Source organism: Eptesicus fuscus, chromosome 21 (genome assembly GCF_027574615.1).
Source record: "Eptesicus fuscus isolate TK198812 chromosome 21, DD_ASM_mEF_20220401, whole genome shotgun sequence".
Taxonomy (NCBI): Eukaryota; Metazoa; Chordata; class Mammalia; order Chiroptera; family Vespertilionidae; genus Eptesicus; species Eptesicus fuscus.
In genome coordinates this window covers 25,951,233-25,971,207 of record NC_072493.1, presented here as the reverse complement: position 1 = coordinate 25,971,207, position 19,975 = coordinate 25,951,233, and the positions used below count along the sequence as shown (strand labels likewise).

Below are 19,975 nucleotides of genomic sequence, written 5' to 3'. Positions count from 1 at the left end.
AATAATATATATATATATATATATATATATATAAGAGGCCAAGCCGTGGGCTGGGTTCATGATGGAAATGACCCCACTGGACCCTCACAGCGCCCTAAGAGAGCAACATCATTGCGGTCCCCATCACACAGGTGAGGGAATGGAGCTTCGAGGAGTCAGGTGCTAATAAGCCACAGCTCTGGGAGGCCGACCGACCAAGCCCAAGCCGATCTGGCCGCACGCTTCAGGGCGATATCATTCTACATGCAACACATTTCATCATTTGAATTTGTTACAAAGATACACCGTTCCGTCATTAGAAAATAAAGAGTTAACGGGAGGGGGCCCTTAGCGTGGCAAGATGGTACGAGCTCAGTCAGGTCCAGAGAACTGCTTAGGTATAAACGTTCTTTCTCTTTCACACATTTGCAGGAGTGTGAAAAACTCCCTTTCATATCGAATCAGGCTCTGTTTATGTTCCCTTCAAAACATCAGATTGTTAATTATTTGCACAACAGCCTGAAGTAGAACAGGTTCTTTCTTGCACCCAGCATAAAAATCTCCCTACAGACCAATGGCCGTGACAGGATCCTCTCTGGTGACAGACAAAGATAAAAACTCACTTCCTCCTGCAGGGGTCCGCCCCTCCTCTGAGCGTGGGGAGATAGATGGATATCTGCTGCTTTGCACACCGCACAGCCCTCTCGAAAACCGTGAACATCTCCAGGGGAGAGGACACACTCGGCCAAGTTGTCTGTTATTGTTTTTACAGCAGCCTTGAAGATAGAAGCCACAAACTACCAGCCCACAGCAGTGAGTGCGTGCCAGCTCACCCAGCTCACCGCCTGCAGGTTTTCAATGCAAAGAGAAAAGTAAACTAATGTGCTCTTTGCACAGAGTGAAACGTGATTAAGGTGTAGCACTGCCTGTGGGAGACACGAGAACCACTCACTGGCCGGAGCGACCCTGGTTTTGCAATTCTGGCCGATTCCCTTCAGTTACTACTTTTGTGGATCATGAATGTTGGTCTCTAGAATGTGAGATAAATCTTCCTGGAGTGAATCACAAAGCTAGACCTGGAAGTGGCTAGAGATGGGTTGCCGGATAAAATACAGGATGCCCAATTACTTCATGGGACATACCCATACTGGAAATTAGTCATCATTTATCTGCATTTCAACTTTAACTGAGCATCTTGGTTGGTTTTTTTTTTTGGCGGGGGGGGGGGGGGGGGTTGTTAATCCTCACCCAAGGCTATTTTTTTTCCATTGAGTTTGCCTCCTGCACCAACCGGTAGGTGCCCTTGACTGGAAGCAAACCCGAGACCCTCTGGTATGCAGAAGACACTCTAACCACTGAGCAACACCAGCCAGGGTGAGCATCTTGCTTTTTTTTATTCTTTAAATCTTCACCTGAGGCCCTAGCTGGTTTGGCTCAGTGGATAGAACGTCTGCCTGCGGACTGAAGGGTCCTGGGTTCGATTCCAGTCAAGGGCACATGCTGCCCGGGTTGCGGGCTCCATCTCCAGTAGGGGGCGTGCAGGAGGCAGCCAATCAATGATTCCCTCTTATCATTGATGTTTCTATCTCTCCCTTTCTATTCCTCTCTGAAATCAATAAAATATATTTTTTAAAAAATCTTCACCTGAGGATATGTTTTTATTTTTTATTTTTAAAAAATGGATTTTAGAGAGAGGAAGGGAAAGAGAGAAGCACCCATCAGTTGCCTCCAGGATACACACTGTCCGGAGACTGAACTCGAAACCCAGATAGGAGCCCCCACTACGGATGGAACCTGCAACCTGGATATGTGCCCTGTCCAGGAACTGAACCAGTGACCTTCCGGTGAACGGGACGACGCTCCCACCGACTGAGCCACTCCAACCAGGGCACATCTTACATTTTTATTTGCTAAATCTGGCAACCGTATTCAGAGTTTGTCTTATTTCTCATACCCGGGTTTCTCAGATGAGACCCTGGAGGCCCGGAGAGAGAAAGTGAGTGAAAGGCAGGGTCAGGCTAGAAGCCTGATCTTTCCTGGTCTCTGTACAGCCACCTCCCAGATGAAATCAGAATACCCCTTTGGAGGCCATGACTCACCATGGTGCCTCACCTTACCTCCTTCACAAAGACCTCACTTGAGGACCAAGGGCAGGGGTGAAGAATCACAGCTGAGGAATGTGACTGTTTGCCTAGGTGGGTGGACCCACCAGACAGGATGGAACCGGGTTCCACTCCCTGCTGGGAGGCTCTGGGCAAGCTCTCAGAGCACTTCCTTACAGCAGACACAGGGAAGAAGGCACTAACGGGCCATGCCCGGCTCCCAAGTAGGCACATGGCAAATCTTGGTGTTCTTCCTTCTTTAGAAAAAAGGCATTTTCTTTTCTGCCACAGGATGAGAATTCCTGTAATTCCAGCCAAAGGGACTGTGCTGGGAACAGATGCTACAAGCGTTAACATGCCTTCTATCCTGGTACACAGAGTGCAAACATGAGCATCTTCCTGGCTTTAGCCCATGGACGGACCTGCAGGAGGCTGTGAGCTCCTCTGGGGGAGGCAGGGCAGCTGCCCGGCCCACAGGGACTCACCAACAGGAAGTGAAAAAGGATGTGCCCACTGAAATACTCAGCTACTTCTGTCACCAGGCAGGGTCTTGGGCCAGCTGGGGTCTGGCCTTGGCCTCCCACTGATTGGCCAAGTAACTTGGAGCAAAGCACTTGCCCACTGCTCCTGTAAGCCTCCCTGCGGTCAAGTTCAAGGCTGATGATTTGTGCACCTTTCCACGTTATATGTCAATAGAAATGTTCATTTAAAAACCAGGAGTACGCTATTAGAAGTCAGGTTAATGATTAATTAACCATCGGGTTCATTTAAAAGCATGTAATTGTTTTTATAGCAGCCTTGAAGAGAGAAGTCACAAACTACAGCCCACGGCCCCTGAGTGCTTGCCAGCTCACTCCCTGTGCGGGTTTTCAGTGCAAAGATTAAAGTAAACTAATGTGTTCTTTGCACCAAATAAAAAGTAACTATGATGTGGCACTGCCTGGGGGAGACACAGAACCACCCACTGGCTCCAAGGGGAGATGGGGCTGCAAGGGGCAAGATGAGGTTCCTGGGGGAAATTCTGTTTCTTGATCTGGATGTACACTTCTGATGTGTCCCTATTACTGTGTGTGTATTACACTTATCCTTAACCTTTTAAGGGGGGTGGGGGGTACACTTGTGGTCTCAGAGGCCTGGCCTAGCCTCTGCTATATTCAAGAGCAACTCAATGTGAGGTCTAGGGGTTCAAGGCCTGGGCTTGCCACGTACCCACCCGTGACCTTAGGTCACTTTACCTTTACAAGCCTCTGTGTCCTCATCTGTAAAACGGGAATATAACGATCTGGTCAGAGGGTGAAAAGAGAGCACGCAGGTGATGGGCACCAGCACTTAGTGCAGGGCCTGGGACACGGCAGGTTCTCAATAAACAATAAACACCAGTGTTCTATTGTCCACGTAGGGGAGTTCCCGTTTCAAGTCTCCAGAGCTTATCTACACCGGGGGCTCAAGGACCCCACCAGCAAGAGAAGGGCTTCCAGGGAGCAGAGATTAGGCACCAGAGCTTGCAGCCTCCTTGGAGCTGGCAGAGGGATTAAGTCTTTCCATAAATACACTGCCTCCCTCCCCTCCAGAAGAAACAGTACCCAGGGGCAGGGACACAGAATCCAAGGTGGGTGTGGCCTGGACAGGTAAGGGGGTGTTTTCTTGAGTTAACCCAGCTGCAAACAGGGTCCCCCATGCACTCCTGGGAGTTGGGCAGGGAAGGCCAGAGCCTGCTGCGGGCGTCAGGTGTGCCTCTCGGTGAGATGGGGTGTTTCCCACCAAGGCTGCTATCTCCTAAGTGCCTTGGGGGAGGGGGAGGGGAGGACGCTGCCTTTCTTTTTTTTTTTGGGGGGGGGGGAGGGGGGATGATGGTGGTACCAATCTGTGTTTATTGAATAACCTACATCCAGGACACAGTGAATGATTGCACATCAAGGCTGCCATAGGTGTATCCCCCTTTTAAGGGAAAACCACCCTCCGGGCCCACCCCCAGCCCCCACCCCAGAGCTGCCTGCCTTTCAACTCCTCTTTCTCAATGACGCAGGGCTGCTCAGACTTTTCTCTCCACTCGATCAGGCCTAACAGCCAGTCAGGGGCAGCCTGGGAGAAGTGCCCACTACCCCAGGGCCAGCCAAGCAGAGCGGTGGGTCCCCGCTTTGCAAAGAGTGCCTCCCCCCCAGTTCCGCTGAGCTCAGTGGGCCAGAAGTCGCTCGTGCGCGTTCGCACCGGTCGCCCTTTGCGGTTGCAACCCGCTTTGAAGCCCTGGAAGCGAAGGGGGCCCCTAAGTGAGGCGGTTCATAAATAATATATTTTGAAATACTCGATAGAGGGGAAATGGTTCCTCTCGAGGCCTCCTGCCCCCACCCCGGCCGGGCTCCCTTCCAGCTTTGAGGAATGACGACGGTCTGGTCCCTTCCCAAGGAACTCGTGACAGCGCAGAGTGTCAGGTGAAGAGTGGGGGCCAGAGGTTCCACGCGCAGGGACACACCCCCACCTCCCGGTGTAAGTTGCAACACGGCCAGAGGGGGCCCAACTTTCCCCAAAACCGCTTCTCCGCAGAAAAGTCTGCTGGAAGTTAGGGGGACTCCCGGACCCACGAGGGGCCCCCCACCCTTCCCGGGGCTCCCCCCCCCCTGCCCCCCAGCTTGCGGGGCGTGTACGCCGCCCAACGGGGTTGCGGCACCCGGGAAGAGCGGCGTCTCCTGGAAGGGGTGGGGGGTAAGGTGGGCAGCGCGGGCCAGACCCCGGGGCGCGCATGGCGGGGCACTTACCGCTTTTTGGTGGGCTCACTGCGGAGCCGCACACGGGGCGCGCGGGGCCCCTCCGGGCGCTGGTGGCGGCCGGACTCGGGTGGTCGCGGCAACGAGCCTGCAAGAGAGAGCAGCGGGGGTCATGGCCCGGGCCGGGGAGGGCGCTGGGGGGCCGTTCCGCCCCGGACGGCCCCTCGGGGCGGTGCTGACTGCGGCCCCGCCCTGCCCGCGGGCGCCGGATCGCACTGGCCAGAAGCTGGGGCGGCGCGGGGCGGAGCGGGACCCGCCCGCCTCCCCCACCTCCTGCCCCCCTGGGGAGAGTGCCTGGGACGCACCCGCCCGCGCCTTTGGCATCCCGGACTCCCCGGGCCCGCCTCAGTTTCCTCTGGCCCTCCCCGGAGGGAAGCCAGGGAAAGCTTGGGCGGCGGTCCAGTGGGGGCTCTCCACATGCGCCCCTCCCCTGCGCTGGGTGCCAAGCTGCCTGCGGCTGTGCATCCCAGTCCGGGGTGGTGAAGAGGGTGCTACCTTCCACCATACCGGTGGTCATGCCTGAGTGGGCCCCACCGCCTGGCTGCGGAGAGGGAAGAGGAGAAGTGGGAGGCTCCCCATCTCCCCACCCCCCTGCGCTGGGCCCTGGGGTCACATAAGCAGTGTGCTCCCCCTCCCACCTCTATCTTGTCGCTGGAGCTGTGGGGCTTCAGGTGGCTCTAGTGATCAAAGGGAGGGTTCACCCGTTAGGGTCTGGCCCTTTGGCTCGCTGCACGTGCTTTTGCACCCCACTTCTGGGGGTGGGCCCAAGAGGGGGGTGTCAGGAGTTGCCTCCCTGCCGCTCAGCGGGCTCCAGGGTTTTGGTGATTCCCAGCCGGGAGTAATTCCCAGTCCCCTTTCATCCATATGGGTTTCTTAGGAGGCTCCCACCATGAGGCGGCCTCTGCAGGCACATACCCAGCTTGCCAGGAGGAACAAAAGAGGTCCCCTGCCACGTGTTCTTCCTGCCAGTTTCCACACCCCATGTTCTGTGTCCTTCTGGAGGGTTAGGAGGGGAGACTGAGTCACAGAGCAGGCCAGTGACACTTCTTTGGTGAATGCAGGAAAGAAATGAGTTGCAGAAGTAGAGTTGGCATCTGAGCTGTGTGTTCTCCCCTAGAGTCATTCCTAAAGATGTTGCAATACCTTGGTTCCCCTGACCCTATTAAGTCCGGAGTGACAGGCAGGAAATGCCCTCCCCAAACAGGACAGAAGGGGGCAGGGTTAGGGGCTGATGTCCCTTCCATCAGCTGCCAAGGGTCCTGGGTCCTTTTGCCTCCTCTAATGGTGGCAGCAGAGGTGCGGGGAAGCCCGAATAGCGGGCACAACCGCTCACATTCTTGTTCCAGAAGGTGGAGAAGGATCTTTTCGGAGAAGCTGTGAGCAGGCCGGATGCTGGGTGCTGGTTATGAGACCGGCCTGTCTCTGGGCCCTGGTTTCCACAAGAAGAAGTGGGGATTCATTCATTTCTACAAACACTTTTGAGTATCTGCTCTGCCCTGGGCACCCAATGGGTACCACAGTGAACAGGATACCAGGAGGGGCCTTGGGGCCCCTGCTGTTAGGGGTGCATTTTGACCAATCCTGGGCTCTCCTGTTCAAGCCAAGAGAGAAGCCACCTGTCTCGGGGGTGGGGGTGGGGTTGGGGAGTGGGGAGTTAGCCCAACCCTAACCTGTTGGAGGAGACAGGGTGTTGGGGAGGGGAGGGGCCCCTAATGAGAGTAGGCCCAGGAGAATTCCATTTGTCAACTGTATGGGATTGACATAAGGAATGGAAAGAATCCAGTTTGCCCCAGCTGGTTTGTCTCCCTGGATAGCGAGGATAGAGCATCAGCCTGTAGACTGAAGGGTCGCTGGTTCGATTCCGGTCCAGGACACATGCCCGGGTTGTGAGCTCAATCCCAGTAGGGGGCGTGCAGGGGGCAGCCGATCAATGATTCTCTCTCATCATTGATGTTTCTCTCCCTCTCCCTTCCTCTCCGAAATCAATAAAAACAAACAAACATTAAGACAAACAAACAAAAAAAGAATCCAATTTAATTTGCTCCCCACCCAGACTCCAGGCCTCCTCCCACCCCCGAGGGTGGTGTGGTTTGTGCTTCAGTATCAGAATTTCTCAATGCCCAGCACTCTGGCACTTTGGCATTTGGGGCTGGATCATTCTGTCCTGGCACCATCCTGGGCACTGTAGGATGTTGGATGCTGAGCAGCATCCCTGGTTTCAACCCCCTCACAAGTTGTGACAACCAAAAACATCTCCAGACATTGTCACCTGTCCCTCAGAGCCACAACCCCTCATGCCAGTTGATAATCCTTGAGTATGTCCTAGTGGTTTCCAGCCCTGGCCGCATGCCAGGATCATTGGGAACTGAACACATATAAAAATAAATAAAGCAAACACCCAGGCCCAGCTCACCTAGCAATCTTGACCTAATTGGTCCAGGTAGACATGGGCGTTTTGTAAAAACTCGCAGGTGAGGTTAATCAGCAGCCATTGATTAGAAACTGAAGAGACAAATCAACAAATGCAGTGTGTGAAACCTGTATGGATCCCAATTTGGACAAAACAAATATTTGTGAGATAATAGTGGAAAATTGAACACGGTCTGGGTACTAAATAATATAAAAATTATTACTAATTTTAATAGATGTGATAGTGGTATCACCACGTCTTTAAAGCCCTTAGTGATATGTACTACTCATGTAATACTTTAAACAATAAATAAATAAATAAATAATAAATAAATAAATAAAATAAAAGGAAAAAACAAAGCCCTTAGTGATACATACGGAAAAGGTATTTATTACTAAATTAGTATGAAGATTAGGTATGCTTTAAATGACTTCAGGAAAATAAAAAGGTGGCAAAATGAGGGTGGGGTGGAGAGAGATAAAACAATAATGAAATAATGTTGATAATTGCTGAAGTTAAGGGATGGGTACGTGGAGGCTTATCCTATCTAATAAAGAGGGAATATGCTAATTGACTGCCACACCCTCACAAGATGGCAGTTTCCACAGCCACAAGATGGCAGTGCCCAGTCCCCTCAGCCCCGCCTCATCTAGCTGGAGTCTCCCAGTCCCCTCAGCCCTGCTGGGGGGTGGCAGGTGCCGCGCACCTCATCCAGCCAGAGTCCCCCAGTTCCCTCAGCCCTACCTCATCCAGCCTCAGTCCCCCAGTCCCCTCAGGCTCACCTCATCCAGCTGGAGTCCCCCAGTCCCCTCAGCCCCACCTCACCCAGTCCCCACAGCATCCAGCTTCATCCAGCCTCAGTCCCTCAGTCCCTCAGCCCTGCCTCACCCAGCTGGAGTCCCCCAGTCCCCTCAGCCCCGCAGGGGAGGGCAGTTGGGGACGATTATGCTGGCAGGGGAGCAGTTAGGTGTCAATCATGCTGGCAGGGGAGTGGTTAGGGGGCTATCAGGCTGGCAAGCAGAGTGGTTAGGGGCAATCAGGTAGGCAGGCAGGCAAGTGGTTAGGAACCAGCAGTCCCAGATTGGAGAGGGTGCAGGCTGGGCTGAGGGACACCCCCCACCATGCACAAATTTCATGCACTAGGCCTCTAGTTATACTATATTTGTATATGTGTTTGAAATTTTCTGAAATATAAAGAGTTTTGTGTAACAGAGAGAGAGAGAGAGAGAGAGAGCGACAAGCCGGTGTGGCTCAGTGGTTGATCAGTGGTTGAGCGTCGATATAAACCAGGAGGTCATGGTTCAATTCCTGGTCAGGGCACATGCCCAGGTTGATGTTTCTATCTCTTTCTCCCTCTCCCTTCTTCTCTGAAATCAATAAAAATATATTTAAAGAGAGAGAGAGAGAGCCCACTTGGACACTGTGTTCCTGGAAGCCAGGTGAGGTGACCCATCCCCTGAGGAACTTGGCCTTGGTTTTTGGGTGAGGGTAGTGGAAAGTTGATGGTGGGGACCCCCTGAGCTCTGGGAGGAGAGTCAAGCTCGGGGGCCTCATCTTGCACCACCCACCTGGAAGCAGCTGCAGCGATTAAAGAGGAGAGGGGCATTGCCCCTAACCACTCTGCCTGCCACAGACCCGGGAAACTAAGCCAAGGCAGGAGGAGGAGGAGGAGGAAGAGGAGGGGGGAAGGTGGTGGAGTAGGAGGAGGAAGAGGAGGAGGGGAAGTTAGGCCCCTGACACCTGTCCCCCAAAGCCCTCCCTTCTCAGCCCAAGACCCCTTGGTCTGCAGAGGAAGTAGGAGCCAAGTGATTAGTGCAATTCTGCCCCTCCTCTCCACTCAGGGATGAACGGTTTGGAGAGCAACTTCCTGTGCATGACTCAACAAGAGTTCCAGTGTTGACTGGCTGCCTACCATGTGCCAGGCACAGTTCTAGGCACTGAGAATACAGCAACTGAATGAGCCATTAAAAGCCCTTGCCCTGCATGGACATTAGAATCTTGAGTACAGAGGAGGAGAAATTACAGAGTAGGAGGCTATGGGAGGTGGGAGCTAAAACTGTAGACTAGGCAGACAAGGAGAGATTCTTTGAGAATGTGGCCTTGGAGGACACCCCTGAGGGGAGCGGGAAAATGTGGCTATTAGAAGGAAGTGCTTGCTATAGGGGTTCTGGGTTCAGGGTGCAGCAGGAGGGCACCAAGGGATTAGACTTGTAGGCCAGCTCCCCCTCCTGAAATGTCCTTCCTTCCCCCCACTTTTGCCCAGTTAACTCTTTCATAGCTCTGAGCAGTGTCTCTGCCAGCCTGGAACCCTACCCAGCGCACTGCAGACTGTTGTGGGTTCATCTATGTGACTGCTGCACGGCTGTCTCTCCACTAGCAGGTGAGCTCGGGAAGGCAGGGACCAGGTCTGCACTACTGGCCATTATCCCCTCGTGTGCGGCCCGGAGCCCGGCGCAGGCAGGGCAGGTACGCCATCCTTCCTCGCAGAACGAATGGGGTTTGAATGAGCAAAGAAAGAACTGCAAGTCCTCAGAAGGTTTCCGGGAAACAGGGGACCCAACACATTCCAAGTAAAGGAGCAGGTGCCACAGCCCATTCCCAAAGGAAGCCGCCTGCCAAAACGCCAAACCAGCGGAGTTGCCTGGGGAGCTGTAGGAGAGAGAGCGTCTCTGGGAGGCTGCTGTGCCCAGAAACGGGAGAGGCTGGTCTGTCTTTCTCAGTTGCCAAAAAGTGGCAGCATAGATGATGAGAGGGATGGTGGCTCTGCTGGAGCCACAGAGGAGAGGGGACAAGAGGAAGAAAAGGCGGGTCGGGGCTGAGACAACACTGGCCAGCAGGTGTGGCTGCCCCCAGACACTTTATGAGCCTGGAAGGACATGAGGGCAGGCCTGAGGCTCCGTGGGACCCAAATGCTGACTGAAGATCAATCATCCTGGCTCAGGACGGCCTTGAACAGAACGCTTGGGAGCCCCGGCCATGGCGGTGAGGGGTGGGTGAGGGGAGAGTAAGGGTCCCAGCACACTGGCCTCCTGACAGACCCTGGGTGGACCTTCCTGTGTGGCTCTGGAAGCACAAACCAATCACATGCGGCTTTGGAGGTATTCGGGCCCAGAGGGGCCGTGCAAGGTGCCACAGAGGGACAGGGCTAAGAGGGACAAGATCTCTCCACTCACATCTCCCCAAGCCCCACCACCAGGTAATTCCCTATTTGAGGCAAGTCTCTGAAATTCAGTTCCATATTCAACCATCATTTACTGAGCACAGTGGTAGGTTAAAGACGGCTGCAAATCCTTCATGCCTCACCCCAATTGACAGGCAAGGCCTATTTCCCTATCCTTGAACCTGTGGCCTTGTGACTTGGTAACCAACAAAATACAACAGAGGTAACTACGCCTTAAGCCCCGGTGGCTCTGCTTCCTTCATCCTAGAACACTTGCTCTCAGGAAGGCTCCCTCTTGGAATCTAACCACCATGCTGAGAGGTGCCCAGGCCACGGAGAGAGCCCCCGCTGAGAGCTCCCAGCCAGCACCCAGCCCCAGCCACCCACCCGCCTTGTGTGTGAGTCAGGTGGGACATCCATCCCTGGCAAGTCCCCATCAGGTGACAGCAGCCCCAGGCGGTGTCATGAGTTACCCAAGAACCACCTGGCCAAGCCCAGGACAACCACAGAATTGGGAGAAAATGGAAAATGGTTGTTGTTTTAAGCCACTGCAGTTTGGGATGCTTTGTTACACAGCAAGATATAACTGAGACAAGTGCCTACTAAATGCCAAGCCTAGACATGTTCTGAGTTATTGCTTTCTTTAAGCTTTGTTTTAATTTAGAGTTGCAATTAGAGTTATGAACTAATCCTAATACCCCAAAAAGGCATAGAGCAAGAGAAAAGCTACTTTTATATTCACCAACCACCTACCTGTAACAATTTGCTATATTTGTTTGATTTTTTCCCCTTAAGTGATTTGTTGTTATAGGTTTTCCAATGCCTGTGTGTACCCCTCCCCAGTCCCATTCTCTTCCCTCCCTCCCCATCCTGATGTGGGGGTTGATCCTCCTGTTGTGTTTTTTTTTGTGTGTGTTTTGCTGTATACCTGTGCACACACACAGTCTGTAGCCTTGGTTAGTCACCATAGCCAGCTTGCCAGCAGTAGGCATTGGTGTCCCATTTTACAGGTAAGGAAGCTGAGGCTCAGAGAGGTGAAATGGCTTGGACCAAGGACTCATGCCTAAAAAAGGGCAGACTGGCCTCTTTCACCAGGACCCACCAATACCAATTGGGTGGAAGGTGGATTTTTTCTTTCTGGGGTAACTTTTGTGCACATGTGTGTGCTCATATACAGGATTTTGGAAATGGGGGCCACAGGAATAAAATGATGTGACTCCTGGAATTTATTCAGTGGATGGGAGGATAGAGGAGAATGGCCCTACAGCGGTCCCTACTGGAGCTGGGTGATGGGTACATAAGGATTCGTTGTGCCCTTCTCTCTTTACATATATGCTTAAAAATGCCCTAAGTAAAAGTTAAAGAAATATAGCCACCCCCCCCCCCCCAAAAAAGAAACACAGTCCCTGGGGAGACAGGCTCCAGGAGCAGAGGGGAAGGTGGGGATGGAAAGATAGGCTGGCTCCACAGGCAATCACTGTGGGCGTGTCTGCCTAAGAGAGTCACCTGAGAGCCACACACTCACCTTGCACCCTGGGGGAGGCTGAGAAGCCCCCCCAGGCTGAGTCTGGCCCCCTGCTCAATGCTCCCCAAAACTCAGGGCCCCCAGCCTTGCATAGAACACACTGCATTGTAGTAGCTCTGTCTTCCCTGGGAGCAAAGGGCTCAGCTTGGGGCAGCAATGATGAGCCTCTCACCTCCGGTCCCCTGTCCCATCTACCTGTGCTTTTTGGGTCATAGAATGTCTCTCTGCCTCTGGGGAGCAGCCATTGGCCTGGAGTCCCCCCAACCTGGGTTGACACCTCAGCAAGCCACACAGGGGCTGTGAGACCTTAAGCAAGTCACTCAGACTTTCTGAGTCTCAGTGTTGCATCCCTAGAATGGGGTGCGGAGCACCAGCTCAGAGGCTGCAGTAAGGATCCAAAGTGAGAGCGATGTAAGTTCATTGTGACTTAGAAACTGCCGGACAAATCATAGCTAACGTTTGTTCTGAGCTAATTAGGTACCAGGCTCTGTTTCAGCTACTAACTTTGCAAGGCTTTTGAGGTGGGTACATTGTACCTCACATTACAGATGAGATGACTGAGGCCCCCGATTGGACTAGAGGGTGATAGAGCCTGGGTTTCCCCATGATGCTGCCCCTTCACTATTGATGAGAGTTGGTGTGAGAATGTGGCAATCTCTCTCGGCCGCCCCGCACTGCCCCCCCTCACAGCCCCCACCCCCCCACACACAGTCAAAATCAGGGGCTGTCCATGTGTGAAAGACACAGGAAAAAATAGCCTGAGAAAGCGCAGGCCTTTGCACCCAGCAGAAAAAGCAGCATCTGCCAACCGATGGAAAGTCACAAGAATCGAAGGCTACTTCATCAAAATTAAAAACTTCAAAAGACACCATTAAGAGAATGAAAAGCCAACAGACTGGGAGAATGCATTTAACAATCATGTATCTGATAAGGGACTGGATGCATAAAGAACTTAAAATTCAGTAACAATAACCCAACTACAAATTTAAATTTAAATAAAAAATTAAATTTAAAGAAGATTAGCATAGACATTTTACCAAAGAAGATATACAAATGGTCAAGAAGCACATGGAAAGAAGCTCACATCCTTGGTCCTTAGGGAAATGCAAATGAGAACCGGAGGAGATGCCGCTTCGCATGCACAGGCATGGCTGGAATCAAAAAAGGGAAAAAACCAAATGTCGGTGCGGATGTGGAGAAATGCTTATATGACTGCTGGGAGTGCAAAGCGACGCAGCCACTTTGAAAAACAGCTGGGCAGATTCTTAAAAAGTTAAACGTTTATTTACCATATATTCTAGCAATTCAATGTCTCGATACCTACCCAAGAGAAATGAAAATATATGTACATACAAAGACTTGTACATGTATGTTCCTAGCAGCTTCATTTAGTCCTCAAAAGGTAGAAATGACTCAAATGTTCATCCATGGAGAAACAAATTGAGGTCAAACCATACTATGGACTATTACTCAGCCATAAGAAGAAAGGACACACCTCAAAACCGTTATGCTCAATGCAAGCAGCCAGACACAAAAGGGCACATACTGCATGAGTCCATGTGTATGAAATGCCCAGGACAGGCAAATGTATAGAGACTGGGATCAGATTGGTGGTTGCCAAGGGCTGGGGCTGGGAATGAGGAGGGATCTGTAAATTTACTACAGATTATTGAATTGTGCACTTAAAACAGGTGAATTTTATGGTATGTAAGTTACATTTCATTAAACCTGTAAAATAACAATAACAATGGCTGCCATGGAAACACTCCCAAAGAGTGAGAGGTGGCAAGAGCAAAGGGAGGAAGAGGCCCCTCCCCCAGGGCATGGGGGGCACTAGAATGACCAGGTGACCAGAAGATACTGGAACAACCCCTGCAGCCAGGGCGGAGGCTTTTTGGGCTCCAGGGCATTTGGAAAGAAAGAGAGTGGATGACCTCCCCCCCCTCCCCCCCAGCAGCATGTGGCCTGGGTCTGCAGCAGAAAGAAAAGCCTGAAAACTTGGGGGGGGGGGTGGGGGAGTGCAGACCACCAGCAGAGAGTAGGCCTGAGGGCAAAGGTCCTAAAGAAGAATGGGCTGAAAGGGGGCAGAGACAAGAAGGAAGACAAAGAGTGGAAGCAACCTGAGAGGGAAGGAGATGGAAGTGGAGAAACCGAGGGAAAAGGAGCCATGCCCCAGCTGCCTGGGAAAGCACCCCCGATGACGCAGATGAGGGGAGTCAAACTAACAGGCAGACTGGCCGGCCCAGGGCCCCGAGAATTAGGGGCATGTGTGGGATCAGGAGTGAAGTCACATGATTCCCACCCCACACTTGTGATGGCGAAGAGCCGTTCATTCATGCCTTACTGAGCATTTGCACAGTCAGATGCTGGCAGTTTGGGGAAATGACAAGACCCTGCGTCATGGAGTCTGCAGGTCAGCAGAGCAGAGAGCCTAGCCCTAGCATATATGATGGTAAGCATAATGGGGGTTGTAGAAGCAAAGGTCACGTGGGAGAGGCAGATGGCAGGGTTCAGGGACAAGGTGGCTCTGAGGGAAGGTGCAGGATGAGAGTGACAGCAGGGCAGTCCTGCCTGAAAGGCTTGAAGGAGGCCTGGGGAGGTGCTGAGAAGGTGAGGGCTCCAGGGTGTGGGCCAGCGCCAGAGGTCAGAGGCAGCCAGACCAGTGGGCTTCTAGGATCCGGTTCAGGAATTTGGACTCTGTGACAATGGCTGGAGCTGGTCATTGAGGCGTTTTCTGCAGGGGAGTGGCCAGACCAGAGAAAGGCCTGCTGGAAAGCTGGCTCCACTGCCTCAGGGCCGAGGCCTGGAGGGGGAGGGTGCTGCACCCGGAGGTGGACCTGCCTGGCTCTGTGGGCTCTCCCAGGGCCTATCAGATTGTTCCAGAGAACAAAAACAGAAAAGGTTGCTCTGAGATAAGAATAATAGCTCTTTATGTCCTAATAAAAATGTTCAATACTTTCATTAAAAAGAGAGAAGAGCCCGGCCCATGTGGCTCCATGGTTGAGCATCGACCTATGAACCAGGTCACGGTTTGATTCCTGATCAGGGCACATGCCCAGGTTGTGGGCTCGATGCCCAGTGTGGGGAGTGCAGGAGGCAGCCAATCAATGCTTCTCTCTCATTGATGTTTCTATCTCTCCCTCTCCCTCCCTCTCTGAAATCCATAAGAATATATTTAAAAATATAACAAAGGAGAAGAACATGGCTGTGCCTTTGCTTATGTATCTACAGAAAGTGTCTGGAGGGCTCCACCAGACACAGTGCTGCCGGCTGCCTGCAGGGGAGGAAGGGAGGGCTGGGACAGAGGCCCTAGGGGACTTTATCCCCTTGTCCTTTTGAAACTTGAATCAGGAGAATGGATTGCCCACTCCCAAAGTTAAATTAAAAAAGAAATCCATGGGTCCCCAAATACAGAGAAAGCCTGCAAAACAGAAGCTAATAGAAGTTTACTTAAAACATTGAAATGTTATTTGTCGTTAAAGTCAGCCTTCACAACGTTTCAGTACCTTTGAAAACACATTGAGGTTTAGCTTCCTTCCCAAGCATTCCTCTCCTTATGCATGACTGCTGAGCACTCAAAACCAACGTTAAATTTAATAAGTTACTTACTAGCCAAATAATTTCAAATGAAAAATTATAAGAATTATTTTTTCAAATGTTTCTAAACCATTGGTGCTCAATGGTGGGTCTGGGTGGGGTTTTCATGTGTGCGGGGCTCTGGGGCGGGACCTCCGGAGGCAGGAGATTCAGAAGCCCCAATCTGGGCTGGGGTTGAGGTGGGGAGTATGGAGAGATGGGCGAGTTCCTGAGAGGCGGGGAGGAAGCAGTGGGATGTGTGGGACAGGAGCAGTCAAGAATGGCTCCCTGTCTGTGCTTCCTGAAACCCATGGGTAAGTTTACCTCATTGAATTAATTTAGATTGTGCCAAATTCAGGGAAATAGCAGACCTTGGAACCATCTTGAAGACAAAAAGATTGGTCCTTTGTGATCTGTATGGGAGTTGTTGCTTTTAAAAAAATATATAGTTTTATTTATTTCAGAGAGGAAGAGAGAGAAAAACATCAATGATGACACAGAATCACTGATCGGCTGCCTCCTGCACCCACTACTGGGGATCTAGCCCACAACCCAGGAATGTGGCCTTGACCAGAATCAAACCCGGGACCCTTCAGTCCATAGGCCGACACTCTATCCACTGAGCCAAACCAGCTAGGGCAAGTTGTTGCTTTTGATAGGCATTCTTGTTCACATACCAATGTGTTCTTATAAGGGCAGCAATGCCATTTATTTAATAGCATGTTTGGGGCCTGGCCAGTGTCTCAGTGGTTGAGCATCGACCCACGAACCAAGAGGTCCTTGGTTTGATTCCTGTCAGGACACATGCCTGGGTTTCAGGCTTGATCCCCAGTGTGGGGCGTGCAGGAGGCAGCTGATCCATGATTCTCTCTCATCAATGTTTCTATCTCTCTATCCCTCTCCCTTTCTCTCTCTAAATCAAAAACTTTTTTAAAATAAGAGAGCATGTTTGGGGACCTCACCTGTCCACATCCCAAAGCCCTGAGCTAAAGACCATCCAGGGCTCAGAGGCAAGACCTGGTCTAAACCTCTGCATTTATTTTACACCTCCTTGAATAAACCTGGCTTTTCCTGCTCAGCTTAGTAGAGTCATTTCAAAGGGGATCTGGATGGGCCTGCGCGAACAGGAGGTCAGGAGGGATGGGGGAGGGAGGCAACTACTCAGAGGCAGCTGGAAGCACTGGCTGATGTGCTAGAGCAGGAGAAGGAAGACCTGTGAAAGGCAGACCCAGAACCTGGAAAGTGTGGCCACTGGGGATAGTGGTGGAGGGACAGTCCTCCATGCTTAATAGTACCTGAGGGCATTGCCATTCAATGGTCCAGCCCCATCCCTAATGGTCATTATTTGTCATAGAGAAAAAGATAAATGCTGTTGTTAAATGTTCCCCATATGAAACCATTAAAATATGTTTAACCATGGTGCCCTAAAGGGGTAAGATTCAGTTATCAGAAACCTTAAGTGAAATATATTTCTTCCCAAAGATTACAAATGGGTACGTTCCTGCACATCTTTGGAAAGAGAGGGGAGTTCCCAGACAATTCAGACCATCTACTAGGGATCACTCCGCAGGAGGCTGTGGACGAGAGGAGGCCTGAGAGCTCTTTTTTTTTCAAGCCTTGCCTGGTTCAGCTGCCTGACTGGCAGCTTCAAAGTTAACCTTTTGCAAGGCATCAAAGCGGGTGCTGTGGGGTGCAGGGCCTGGGCACTGTGCCCGGGGACCAAGCACCCTTGGCATTCTTCTCAGAGCAGCTGGCTCACATCCCTGCACAGTGTGGCCCTGGCCTCCCGGGGGCTTTGAATGAACGTACAGGGACAGTGCCGGCAGGGCTGAGCTGGGAGAGGGCTGAGGGTGCTCTCTAGACCCCAAAGGACATCTTGTCCCTGGTATACGTGGGGCTTTCTGTGAGGCCCTGCTCAGGGCGAGGCTGGCCTGGCAGACAACCATCTTCCCTCCATGGGCAGCGCACTCCCTCACTCCCTCTGGGGCAGAAGAAGGGAGGAGAGGAGGGTGTCAGGGTTGTTATGCAAGGGACCAGCCGCTCTGCACAGCCTGAGAATGACAGGAATGGAGCCAGAGGGGCTCAGACACACAGCGGTCCTCCTGTTCTCAAGCATCATTCATTCATTCATTCATTCATTCAACTTTCCCTGGGCACCTGCCACAAGGCACCGACCGACCTGGCAAAGTCTAGGGTTGCACCATCCAACTGAAATCTAATCTGAGTCACAGGTGCCATTTATGATTTCCTGGGAGCCTTATTACAAAAGTAAAAAGAAACAGGCAAAATTCATTTAAATAACAGTTCATGTAATTCAAAAGTTGTCATTTCAACATGTAATCAATGTAAAAATTGTGAATAAGATCTCTTACATTCTTTTTTTTTTTTTTTTTTCATACTCAGTCTTCCAAAGCTGGTGTGTATTTTACACTTAGAGCACATCTTGAATCAGACCAGCCAGCCACATTTCAAGTCCCCAGGAGCCACATGTGGCTGTCAGCTGCCATATCAGACAGCATTGATCTAGAGATACAAAAACCAGTAACACCCATTCCCCTTACTGGAGGGGATCATTGCCTAGTATGAGGGTGGGCAAACATGTAAGCCGCCAATTATGTACATCGGAGCTAGATAAGCACTAAGGGTTCCAGAGTGAGACGGTCTGTCTAGAGTCTACCATGTGGGCTCTGGAGACTGGGCTCCTGGGCCCTGCTTTGTCACTTGGTACCCCTGCATGGTGCCTGGCGAGCTGCAGATGCTGGCAAGCATTTAATGAATTGACCACAGGGAGATGCCTATCAGACTGGAAATTTGTAAGCGCTGGTCATGGCCAGAGAGCTAAGAACCCTCTCCATGCTCGTGGAGTAGAAGTGAAACTCCTGGGGGGCAACCTGGCAACATCCGAGGAAGCTTGTGCCCTGCCACTCACTGATGGATGCATCTCCCAGAAACCCGTGCATGTGAGATGAGGAGACGGCATGAGCGTGTTCACTGTAGCATCTTGGGTAAATGTTCGAACTTGGAAATGCTCTGTTTGTCAGAAGAATGAATAGACAATCTGTGGTGTATTATCATGACCTACTCATTCAATGGAAAACCACACAGCAGCCAACATAAAAGAACTAGATCTACGTGTATCCACCTGGGAAAACTCAAAAGCTTATTGAGTGGCAGAAAAGCAAAATTACATGGCATGACAGCGATCTGAACATTTGAAAAAAGACAAAGCAGTTTATAAACACTGTAGAACTCTGAGAGGGCTTCAGAGGAGTGGGTGATTCTGGGAGAGGCGGACAAAGGAAGTATGATCTCAACATTTTATCTCTCCGAAACTTCCACAAATATGGCAAAAGGCTAATCCACGTTAAGTACTTGTTATGAGTGCATGTTAAGGTATTCTCTGTACTTTTCTACATTTGAGTTATTTCATAATAAAAAAAATCAAAACTCCTCTGAATTAAAAATAGGAATTAATGAACGGCCTTGAGAGTGTCACCTATCCTTTCTGTGCTGCAGCTTCCACATATGAAATACGGGATAATAATACCTATGTCACTGAGTTGACGTGGGGCAAAAATGTGACTATTTTTTCATGACCAGTATCTGGTAATAGAAGTCCTTAATCAATAATTGTCGTGAATATTTATTGGGTGCTTACTATGTGCTGGACATAAATGAACTGACTTAATGACAACAAGTACAAAAGGAAGGCATCCTCATTCCCATTTTACAGATGAAGACACTGAGGCAGAGAAGTTAAGTTGCCCAGCAATACCAGTTAGGAAGTGGAGGACCCGGGATTTGAGCTCAGCCAGCCAGGTTCACAATTGGCATTTTGACCCTGTTCCGTATACTGCCTGGAATCAGTGCTGCATCTCTTTCCTTTCCTGGAGACTGAAAATCGTTTTTCAAGTCCGAAGGTGCAAATCAGTACCCAGTGCTCAGGGCCCAGTTTAGTCCTGGGAGAGGCAGGTGGTGCCTGCTCTGGCTGCAGACAGCTTGCCATGGACAAGCCCACCTGGGAGACCAAAGTGTTACCCACTGACTTTAGGGGGCCCCCCCATGCACCAGCTTATTAAATGCTGCTGAGGCCTTGGCCACCAGCAGTCTCATCTTTACATCTCCCAGCTATAAATATATCCAATGGGGGGGGGGGGTGTGGGCACAGAAGGGGGAAGTTCTGAATCTTAGATCTGCCTTCAAGTTGCCCGGGACCTGAGAGAGCAGCTCACCTCCCAGGAAGGCTGGCAGCCTCAGTGGGGGAGTGAAGGGGGTCATAGCTCCCTTGCAGCCTAAAGACAAAACCGAATGCTCGGAAATTCCTTGGCAGCGGGCTATTCACTCTTGGAGCAAATGAATTGTGCCACAGATGAATACCATGTTCCCCCGGGCACTGGCAGTCAACAGTGAGAAGAAAATGAACTTTCTTTTCTACATGCCATTTAATTTCAATATCTCATT

General features: G+C 51.3%; 1 protein-coding gene across 1 annotated transcript in view; it reads right to left on the bottom strand.

Moving 5' to 3' along the window:
* The window catches only part of C21H16orf74 (chromosome 21 C16orf74 homolog), a 33,470-nt gene extending 28,513 nt beyond the window's left edge, over nt 1-4,957 (bottom strand). The window contains exon 1 of the mRNA XM_054710662.1: nt 4,835-4,957. The gene's annotated coding sequence lies outside the window, so the exon portion shown is untranslated. The remainder of the gene's footprint in view (nt 1-4,834) is intronic.
* Nucleotides 4,958-19,975: the final 15,018 nt, after the last annotated feature.